Genomic DNA, 11,024 nt, shown 5'->3' on the forward strand with positions numbered 1-11,024 from the left:
CACTAGAACATTCCTTGAGCACTCGCTGGGTTTAAGCCAGCTTGGAAATCAGTTATTTGTCTAAACTAAGTGAGAATTTATGCCTGGTTCCTAGAAAGCATATGTTTTAATTAACTTGGCTGCCAGTATCTCTCCAGGGAAGAAAATATACATTTTATTTTCAAAACTCGTCTGGGCCTGTTCTATCATGGATTGGTCCATTAAAAACAAAACACCCAAATCAATATTTTAAAATACTATTTTTGCTTACCTGAAATCTTCCTCCTTTTTAGAGCCTTTTATTTTCTGTCATCTGTTCAACACAGTGTAAAGTAAATACAGTCGAGTCCACAGCAGGGGCCGCTACTCAGGGGGCTCGGGGCTTCGGACATCACTAGGAGTTGAAATGGCAAAGAGCATGTTTGATGCAGAGCCCTAAAGGCATTTTGGTACTGGATAATCTGCATCTACAGAAAGCACATGATAGCCTGATACTGTTTCCTACATCTGCCACAATTTAAAATAATTTTCTAATGTTTTATTTTCTGTAACCTGAGATTGGGAATGTTGGGGAGAGGGTATAAATATAACTATTTATGTAACTCATTCTAAATAGAGTATAATTAGAAAGTATAATTAGACTTGAGTCTAATTCCCCTTCATATCCTAGTTTCTGTGGCTCTCAGTAGATAAGGCTCAGGTTCCAGTCCCAGCTCATTTCTACAGACTGGACAGTAGGTGGCACCATCAGCCAGTTTAAAAAACAGTTCACTGGTTTGGTTTGTTGTTAACCAGTTTACCGCACTTGAGCAGGAACCTAAATAGTTTTGTGCATAAGTGCATTAAGTCCTGGCCATTGTCACGGGAGAATAATCCTAGAAGAGCACAAAGCCATTTAAATAGATCTGTATGAAGTATTTACAAATAACCACAGGAAGAGACTTTGCCTCTCTGTAGATCGAGATTATCCAATAATTAAATGCGTTTAGGGTTTGTGTCATAAATACTCTTTGCCACTTTAATTTCTGGTAATGAGAAAAGTCTGCCTGTGACCATCCCTAAACTAGTTTGTCCTTTGACCCTGGCCAGACACATAGACTTTATATATTTAGGTTTTCTTGTCTGGGAGAATAAAAAAACTTGACCTAGCTGCTCACAAGTGGAAAACAAAGTATTAGACCTTAAAATGTTCCAGTAGAGTGCAGATCAAACACTCCCAATTCTAGACACTTCATAGAATGTTTTTAAAGCTTTTCAGCCACCACTTGCTCTTGACTCAGAAAGCTTACTTTACTAGGTACTGTTCACAATGGAAATGTGTTGAAATCACTGCAGCTATGTCTACTCCAGTGCACAAGGATCTCTACAGACTAGGAACAGTGCTAAAATATTCTGAAAGGGTAAATCCAGGGCATTTAATTTTATTTGAATAAAAACCTGTGCACAAACACATTTTATACATGACTTCAGGGAGGCCACAGGCCCCCTGGGCTCCCTAAGCCCCTCAGATTAAGATCTCCTGACCTGGGAGTGAAAGAAAACAAATGCACCCCTACCACCTTCCCCTTTCAGACCTCTGGTCCCACCTCAGCCACACCCGTGGGAAGGCAGGTCGGCACTCAGCACACGTACTGTCCCAGCTGCAAGGCGGTCAGACGTGTTATACGAAGCAGATCCGCCACAGAGCACCTCTGCTTCCTACCTCCTCCTGGCCCAGAAGGAGATTTAGAAAAAGCACAGAGGAGAACATCAACTCAGCAGAGCAGTCTCGAAGCACAAGGGAGTGCAGAAACAGGAAGCACAAATAAGCCCAGGGAATGACTGACTTCTGACGTTTTTGTTGATAACAGATCTGGGTGAAGTTTCCCTGCTCCCTGCTGATGGCATCTCTGTATCTGCAGGCACTTTCTCTTTGCCTCGCAGTGAAATGCAACTGCTTGTCAGAAGGCCGATCTCTGATCTCTTCTGTCATCCATAGGTCGCCTTCTCGGGGCTGTCATCCCTGTAACCCTGGACTGTATGCTGATTGTTCCATTGGTTGTTAACACTTCTATAAACGGAGATCTAACTGCGAAGAGTTCAAAATCCCAGTGGTCTGTCAGGTCCCACCACCAATTCACTCCCCAGAGTCATCTCTGAAGTGGGTAAAAATGCCACAAACTCAGGACTGAAGATACTACTGTGGGAACATGAAATACATTTAGAACCTTAGAAAGTCTAAATGTAAAGGTACTTGTTTTCCTTTAAAGTCTGATAAGAAAATGACCCTCTTGCTTATCTTGTCTAAAGAATAAAGATGGACAGGTACTTATCTGAAGATAAGCTACAAAATTTGAGACTGAAGAATGGAATTAAAAGAGAATTGTCTCATGCAGAATAACTACTCGGGTTTGAGAATTTGAGAGCAAAAAGAAAAGGATTCAAGAAAAGATCTTATTATTAGAGCTGAGACCATATGCGATTTAGTCAAATTTCTTTTTCTGAAGGCCAGATGGCCTTGTAGATACTTGTACAGACACAAGGCTGCAACTTTCTTCTCTACTGATCTACAGAGGGGTCCACAGCCACCACTCCAGACCACCGCATTGTGCAGCACTCGAGATGTTCAGGACTCTCACCTATGTATCCCTGGGGAGTGACTCCCAAATGATCCATCCACTGGGCCTAGCTCTACATGCTTTTAAACACCCTTTAAACCTCTGAAGAGAGCTCTCCTCTCTTCCACATGAAATATCCCCTCACATCTCCTCACTGTTAACATGGCTGCTGGTTTTACAATCAGTCTTAAGATATGGTCTCCTGACTAATGTTTCTTTTTTTTTTTTTTTTTTTTGAAAATAAAAACATTTATTGATGTTCTTCACCGCATGGCCTAAAAGAGCAAATAATCAACAGATGCAGAAAAAGCATTAGGTGAAAGTCAAAACCTATTTTTGATTCAGAAAAACCCCAACAGACTCCACGCTTCCACTGCAGGGGGCGCGGGTTCGATCCCTGGTCGTGGAACTAAGATCCCGCATGCTGTTGCGGCTGACCCCGAAACAAACGCCCAAACCCTTAGCAAACTAGGAAGTGACCAGGCCTTCCTCAACCTGATAAAGGACATGTATTAAAAATCTACAGCAAGCATCATGTATCTAGCAGTGAAACCTTAAACCTTAGGTTAGGAACCAATGACTGCTTCTATTCACTCCTGTGCTAGAGCCTCATCAAAGCGGAAAAACAAACAACTTCTGGGTACAACAATGTTCAATTGCTCCCGGGTCGGCAGGAGTGAACCAGAAGAGGGAAAGAATAGAGGTCAACTAAGAGCAAGTAGTAAGAGAAGGTGGGCAGAGATGGCTGGCGTGCAGGCGTAGCAGAGTGGAGCTGAAGCCCCCAGCATCCCCAGGTCTGGGAGTCAGAGCAGGGGAAAGAAAAGACTTGGGGGTGGGGTGGAGCTGACCAGGTGGGGGTTAGAGCTGAGAGGGCAGGGTGCTCCCAGGGGCAGTGATGCAATGCCAGTCCTGGCACCCGGCATGGGCAACTCCCCCGCCTCCTCCCCACAGGTGACAGCTTCCTTCACAGCAATTTCTGCCTGTAAACATCTACACTCATCAGTACAAAAAGCTTCAGCCTTTATTAGATAAAGAGGAGGTAGAAGACAGATGCGGGAACAGGCCAGGGACCCCTTCTCCTAACTACACATACACAGACATACAGACACAACTGAGAAAATAACAGGGACAGTTCAGGGGACGGACTGAAGGGCAGAGGGGGGCAGCACCCTCCGGGAGTGGGCCCGGACCCAAGGGTGGGCTGCGACCTGAGCCAGTGGCAGGCGTTCTGAGGGGTTATGCTTGAGCAGCTTGGAGATAAGGTCCTGGGCTCCTGCAGGCATGGAAGGGGGGATCTTCAGGTCCACCTTGACGATGCGCCGATACGTCTCGTTGTGGGAAGCACTCTCGAAGGGGGGGTTCCCCACAAGCAGCTCGTAGCAGAGCACTCTGATGCACCACAGATCCACCTTCTCGTTGTGCGTGCGCCCCTCGATCATCTCTGGGGGCAGGTAGTCCAGGGTGCCACACATTGTCTTCCTCCTCAGAGAGGGGGCGTGCACAGACCAGCCGAAGTCAGCAATCTTCAGCTCTCCCTGGAGCCCCAAGAGCAGATTCTCCGGCTTTATGTCTCTGTGAATCACTTTCTTCCCGTGGCAGTATATCAGAGCGTCCGCCAGCTCCTCCATAATCGTGGCTGTTCGCTGCTCGTCGAAAGTGTGGCTTTTCTGCAGCTCCTTGTAGAGCTCCCCCCGGGGGGCATACTCCAGAATCAAGTAGATCCTTCGCCGGTCATAGAAATAGTTGTAGAGACGCAAGATGTTGGGATGCTGCAGATGGGCCTGGATTTCGATCTCCCTGCGCAGCTGGTGCTCCACACCCTCCTTCTCTATCTGAGACTTGAAGAGGACTTTGAGCGCCACAATGAAATGGCTTTTCTTCTCCCGAACCAAGTACACATTTCCAAACTTGCCTTTGCCCAGAGGACGCCCAATCTCAAAGTCGTCGATTGTGAAGGAACGCATTGAGAAGTTTGGGGTCCGACTGTTGTTCTCCACCACCTTCTGGAGAGGGGCAGCTGTGGGCTGGGCATTGGAGCGGCTCATGAGGACAAGCGCAGAGGGGGTGACAGGCTCCTTCCGGAGGACTCTCTGGGGCAGGGTGTTCAGGCCAGACTGAGCCGTCTGCCTGCCGTAGGGCCAGGGGTAGGCGTTCTCCTTCTGGGCCATCCTTAGAAGGGAAGGGGGAGGGAACTGGAGCCGGCGGCACAGCCACCTCCCTGGCGGCTGGGAAACAACTGAACCTTCCTAATGTTTCTTATTATAATAAAGTCAACGATTTTATACAATATCTTACTGGCATTATTAATATGTCAGATGCAGAGAAAGAATTCAAGTATTAAGGCAAATAATTGTCCTCCTAGCCTTATGAATTATCTAAGTATTGTCTCAACTGATAATGAATGTACAGAGCCTTTTCATAGGGAAAAATGGGGAAAAAGGTGAGAAAATTAGATCAAGCTTAACTCATAAAATTAGCAGCGGTACATGTTCTTTGAAAGGAAGAACACAAAGGATTATGAATCAGAAAACTGCTTCCAAAGTGAAAGAAAAGAAGCAAAAGCCACCAGAAAATTCTCATGAGTAGACATTTTAGGGAAGCCAGATAATCTTTCTGGAAAAACAAATTGGACTTTCATTCAGTTGGTAGAAATCGTGCTATAACTTTTAATCTTTAGAGATTTTAAAAGAATTTAATGTCCACATTTATGAGAAGTTGATAATATGTGTAGAAGTTTCAAGAACCTATAAATGTTAAATACTTTATGTTGTATTCTGCCACCCACCCTTGCCCAGGACCCCTGTCTTCAAAGTCAGCCACTGTGGTTGATTTTCCAGGTATCATTCCAGAGTGTCTTTTTATGGGTATACAAGAAAATGTGAATATATATTTTCCTTCACTCCACATTTTAATACATACGTAGTTGTATAATGTTTCATTACATCTTCCTTATATTCAGTTGAAAAATATCTGGGGGAAAAAACTTCTATCAGGACGTTGTTTCCTACAAAGCAGTCCACTGAGTGGATGATGTACTATAATGCATGTTGCCATTCCATATTGGGATAAACACTAATAGTCAACCATCTTTTGACATTACAAACAATGCTGCAATGCATAACTTTGGCCTATGTTATTCTCCTGCTAAAATCTGTATAGGATAGTTTCTAAAGGATTTGTAGCCTAAAGTATTTCTAACTGAAATAACATTTGATAAGATGTTACCAGTAAGATAGCAGGTACTGAGTTTTTCTGAGAAACCTAGAAGTGGTCATTTCTCTTTATTTTATTATAAATTCAACCTCTCCTCTACCAGATTTCTCCCCGATCTGTGTTTGAAAACATTTTCCAACCTCTTCTACCCTTGTGACTTCTCTATAATCTGTTCCTCTTCTTAGCAGTGTCATTCATTCTCATGCCCACCACAGCCTGACATGGTCTCTAACTGCTGTCTGCTCGTCTCTCTTTGTCCATCATTGCTCAACCCACTCCACTGGAGAAACACTCAACATGGCCAGACATCTTGTTGAGTATGAAAAAATGGATGATGGATGATTCTGACTCACTGAGCCTGGATGAGAGGAGACATCCAGAGGGGAGTTTAAAGTAGCTGGGGAAGGAGAAGAGGATTTAGGTTTCATCCATGGTCATTATTCAGGGGAAGATGCTACTGAGACTTTACATAGGAGCAGGAGAAGACAGAGTTAGATGCAAGTACTTTCAGTGGCCCAGAAATTACAGGTGAACTGAGAGGAAGGGACTCCAAGGGAAGAGCAAGGGAGAGAACACAGTGAGTTGGGAGGTCCAGGGGGTGATAATTTGTGGGGCAGGGCATCCAAAAGGAAGGAGCTACCCAGAGAGAGAACTCCACCACTGCCTGATTATCCCTCTGAGTCTCTGTCGAGTACTAATCTGAGCACACACAGGTGAAATTTCACAAGGCTGGGAAGGAACAATTTCTGCAGAAAGAACAATTACTGGAGAACTGTACATTAAATAATTTCCAAAGTTCATGTATGGCTGAGAATCCTCACCAGCCAGAGTGAAGAAACCTCCTTGAATACATGGGGCATTCAATTAAGACACCAGAAATTGTGCATATTAGAAGTGGAACTAATCACAAGCCCTAGAATAAAGGATACTCTAGGATACTCTAGAACTGCACTAACAAACCTTAAAAATGAGACTTTAAAGGGTCTAAGTGATATGCAAGTAATCGTTTCCTACCAGAAAAAAAAATTTAAATTAACACTTTAAAAAACATAGAAAAAAGCCCCACTTCTATCACCCAGGAAACTCCAAGGGATTTAGGGACATTGTGTGAGACCCCAGGTCAGATACACACACACACACACACACACACACACACACACATATATATACTGCAACTACATTAGAATATTCAAGAAATTGACTACTTTCTGGAAAAATAGGAATTCTCAAGAGCAATATTTAAAACAACTAAAACGAAAGAAAAATAAGCTAGAAAGCACATAAAGTTTTTCAACAATTACTTCTGAAAATCGTGTATGGATTATACAAGTAAAAAAAACAAAAAAACAGCTGACTACAAAAGTAACAAATAGTTTCAGAGAATCAAGAATAGAAGAATAGAGGAAATCTGTATTTTGTGAAAATAATTTAACCCTGATATCAGACATAAATGGTGCAAAACAAAACCACACACCAATTTTATGTGTTGGTGGGAATGTACATTGATACAGGCACTATGAAAAACAATATGGCCATTCCTTAAAAATCTAAAAATAGAACTATCATATGACCCAGAAATCCCACTACTGGGCGTACACCCTGAGAAAACCATAATTCAAAGAGACACATGCACCCCAATGTTCATTGCAGCACTATTTACTATAGAAAGGGCATGGAAGCAACCTAAGTCTCCATCAACAGATGAATGGATAAAGAAGATGTAGTACATATATAAATGGAATATTATTCAGCCAGTAAAAGGAATGAAATTGGGTCATTTGTAGAGACGTGGATGTACCTAGAGACTGTCATAAAGAGTGAAGTAAGTTAGGAAGAAAAAAGAAATATCGTATATTAACGGATATATGTGGAATCTATAAAAATGGTACAGATGAACCTATTTCCAAAGCAGAAGTAGAGACACAGACATAGAGAACAGATGTATGGACACCAAGGGGGGAAAAGGGAGTTGGGATGAATTGGGAGATTGGGATTGACATATATACACTACTATGTCTAAAATAGATAACTAATGAGAACCTGCTGTATAGCACAGGGAACTCTACTCAATGCACTGTGGAGACCTAAATGAAAAGGAAATCCAAAAAAGAGGGGATATATGCATACATATAGCTGATTCACTTTGCAGTACAGCAGAAACTAACACAACATTGTAAAGCAACTATACCCCAATTTTTAAAATCCTATCTTATTAAAATACTAATTAATAATATATGAATTGTTGAATGCTAAAGGACATTTTCAGAAATTATGAGATTTCCCAATAGTTAATGAAACGGCACTGAAAATCCTTAAAAATATAACAGTTCAATGGACAAGAATCATAAAGAGTGCACAAAACAGCTGACTTTCTACTTTTAAGATATAGAAAACATATGTATAAATCTCTTTCATAAAAAAGCAACTAAAATTTAAAATAAACGTATTTTAAAGGAATATAGAGAATGAATAAGTAGAAAAAAATCAAATTTACAAAATACCATTTAAAAAGACCAAAAAAAAGAGAAAATACCATGATTCTGTAGAGCAGAATCTACCTTTTCTGCTCTACCTTTATAGAGCAGATCTACCTTTCTCGATTTTAATTCTAATAAACTTCCAATCAAAATCCTAGTATGTTGTTAAGAAAGTGATTAAGGTTTAGTTGAAAGTCAAGCTAGAATTTTTTTTGAAGAGAATGAGTGAAATGTGCCTTACTAATTATATATATAAAGCTAAATTAAGAGAGTGGTTCTAATACAGAAAATGGTAAACTACTGTCGACTTTAAAAAAAATGCACAACGTGAGAGTTGCAAGTTAAGATTTATTTGGGGCAAAATGAGGAGTATAGCCCAGGAGACTGCATTTCAGAGAGCTCTGAGAAACTACTCCAAAGAGGCAGGGGGGAAGATCAGTATATATGTGATTTTGGTGAATGGGGAGTATATGCAGTCGAGAACATATATTTTTTGCAGAATGTTTCTGTTAGTCTCACGAAGGTTGCTGCTAGTCTTGAGAGCAGACCTCACCATGAAAGATCTTAATGTTTTTCTAGATATGAGAGGATACAAGAATTGGGCTCATAAAATCTTCTCCTGAAAGTATCTAACTCTCTGAAGAGTTGTCCTGCCAGTTTCCCCCGAGCACAGAGTGCCTCATTTCTGCTCTCCACCCGGAACTCCTTTCAGGGAGTGTTGAAGGTCAGCGGCTGCAGCAGCTGCACCAGCACATGATTTAATCCTTGTCGAGGTAGATGACAAGTGCCAATTCGTAGCTGAGACTAGCGTTACCCTAAATGTAGATTCTAGGATGAGAGCCTATATGATAAATGTATTAGAGTTAATAGAAGCCATTATGGAGCATACAATAAGTGGTGATGAAAAACTGGATAGTTAGTTTTCTTTAAAAAGTATTTACATCTTCACTCAAAACATAAAAAATAAATTTGATATACATTCAAACAGGGTTTTATTTTTTAAAAATATATAGATGTATATGGTTTCTAGATGGGAAAATCTCAAACATATAAAGGATAGAAGAAAAATTACATAAAAATGGGAAACTTCAAGATGTTAATATTTGTATAAGTTAATATTTTTAAACTATTTTTTTAAATAAACTATTAGTTTTAAAATATTAAAACATTAATGCAAATTGATTTAAACCGAAAGAATAAAGCAGATCTAAAACACACACACGAATGATGTGCACAGAAAATTCCTTTGATTAAATAAAAATACCAAATAAAACGTTGATCTCACAAGTGAATAATAATACAATCTTTTCTACCTTTAGGAAAACTTTCAAAACATGGCACAATTAAATCAAAAGCGGTGAACAGCCACATACATAAATTGGTACATTTCTAGAAAGCAGTTTTTAAAGAGGTGATAATAAACCTCTTGTAATTCCATCCTTAGAATTCTACTACTAACGGGGGAAAAATGATATGGCAACGTGTTTGTACATAGAAAAGGTATTCAAATAGTTTACTCTTAAGATGGAAAAATTGTGAAGAGCCCTAAATCTAGACTCTAACTAGCACGGAAATGGTTAAAGTATATTGCCCAAGTTCCTGACATAACATTATTCAGGCATTATCATAATGTCTATGAAGATACTTAAATACAGGTCAATAAATGTATCACAGCAGCTACTATTTACATTATGTGTTACTATGTTGAACCCATAACTTTGGGAATCTAATTTAAATCCTTAGAGCAGGCCTGGAAGATGGGTTGTGTCATCTGCAAATCAGATGCCCCATCTTGCATTCTTTCAATGCATTGCTCCAAAAATTATATATTACATTACATTATATATATATGGAGAGAGGGGGAAATCAACAATATTTACATGTGAGTTTATGAGGAGTGTAAATATATAAAACTCTTACTAGCTCTTTCTTTGCGATAGAGATGTGCATAATTCTTATTTTCTTGGTACTTTATAAATTTTGACCACACATTACTCACATAATCAGGGTAAAAACCAATTTAGAAATGCTAAAGCATCCAAAATATAGATGAAAATTTCTGGGATATTATTTTTAATTAGGTAAAGATTTATTGATATTTCTTGAAGTGCATTTAGTTTAGAGTTGTTTAATCAATGTAAGTTGAAGATGTTGTTAAGACAGTGTGGGGCCCCACCACAAGAAAATTTGAAAAACTGGCTTTAACCATCTCAGATAGTCAGGGTCATTATTTTTCTAAATCTAAAGTTAGACAGCACAGACTATGGTTCCTATGGAAATACTAACCCTGCTTTATGGATTTTCATATTTCAAAATGTTGTTCTCCACACCTATTGAAGCTCATACTACATTAGCATTATATTATAATATTCTATATTTAACTATACAAAAGCCTAAAGATTTTTGGTTGCATAATCTGAGAACTGAATTCATTAAGAGAAAATGACTCAACGGAACATGGAAGCCAAGGTAAGCTTTAAACCTTAGTACTCCTTTTTTCCATAATGTATTACATTAATTATTTAAAAATAATTGTTTAAATCCCGTTTCTTCAATTCCTTCAACCTGCAGCTCGTAATCGTTAGGGAGCCCCAGATTAAAGGTCATATATGCTGTTTCATAGCCATCTTGGAGAAAGATATTAATACATTGTCAGAGTTGCAATAAGTGTTGCTCTAACATGCTGACATACAGGGAACAATTTGAACATATTCTGAATCTCACTTGTGTTCACATGTAATTTTGTCCAGAGAAACAG

At 39.9% G+C, this 11,024-nt stretch overlaps 1 pseudogene across 2 annotated transcripts; it reads right to left on the reverse strand.

Annotated features, from left to right (window-relative positions):
- Positions 1 to 2,887: 2,887 nt before the first annotated feature.
- Positions 2,888 to 4,816, reverse strand: LOC113616781 (aurora kinase B pseudogene; annotated as a pseudogene). Of its 2 annotated transcripts, XR_003431415.1 has the most exons (2): positions 4,697 to 4,812; positions 2,888 to 4,593 (listed from the first exon to the last, which is right to left on the reverse strand). The product of XR_003431415.1 is annotated as an aurora kinase B pseudogene, transcript variant X2 (transcript). The 2 variants fall into 2 exon arrangements; XR_003431414.1 differs by having other exon boundaries at positions 3,573 to 4,816.
- Between the last annotated feature and the right edge of the window lie 6,208 nt (positions 4,817 to 11,024).

This window comes from Aethalodelphis obliquidens, unplaced genomic scaffold, assembly GCF_003676395.1.
Source record: "Aethalodelphis obliquidens isolate GAN/ISIS:26980383/991018 unplaced genomic scaffold, ASM367639v1 scaffold484, whole genome shotgun sequence".
Lineage (NCBI taxonomy): Eukaryota > Metazoa > Chordata > Mammalia > Artiodactyla > Delphinidae > Aethalodelphis > Aethalodelphis obliquidens.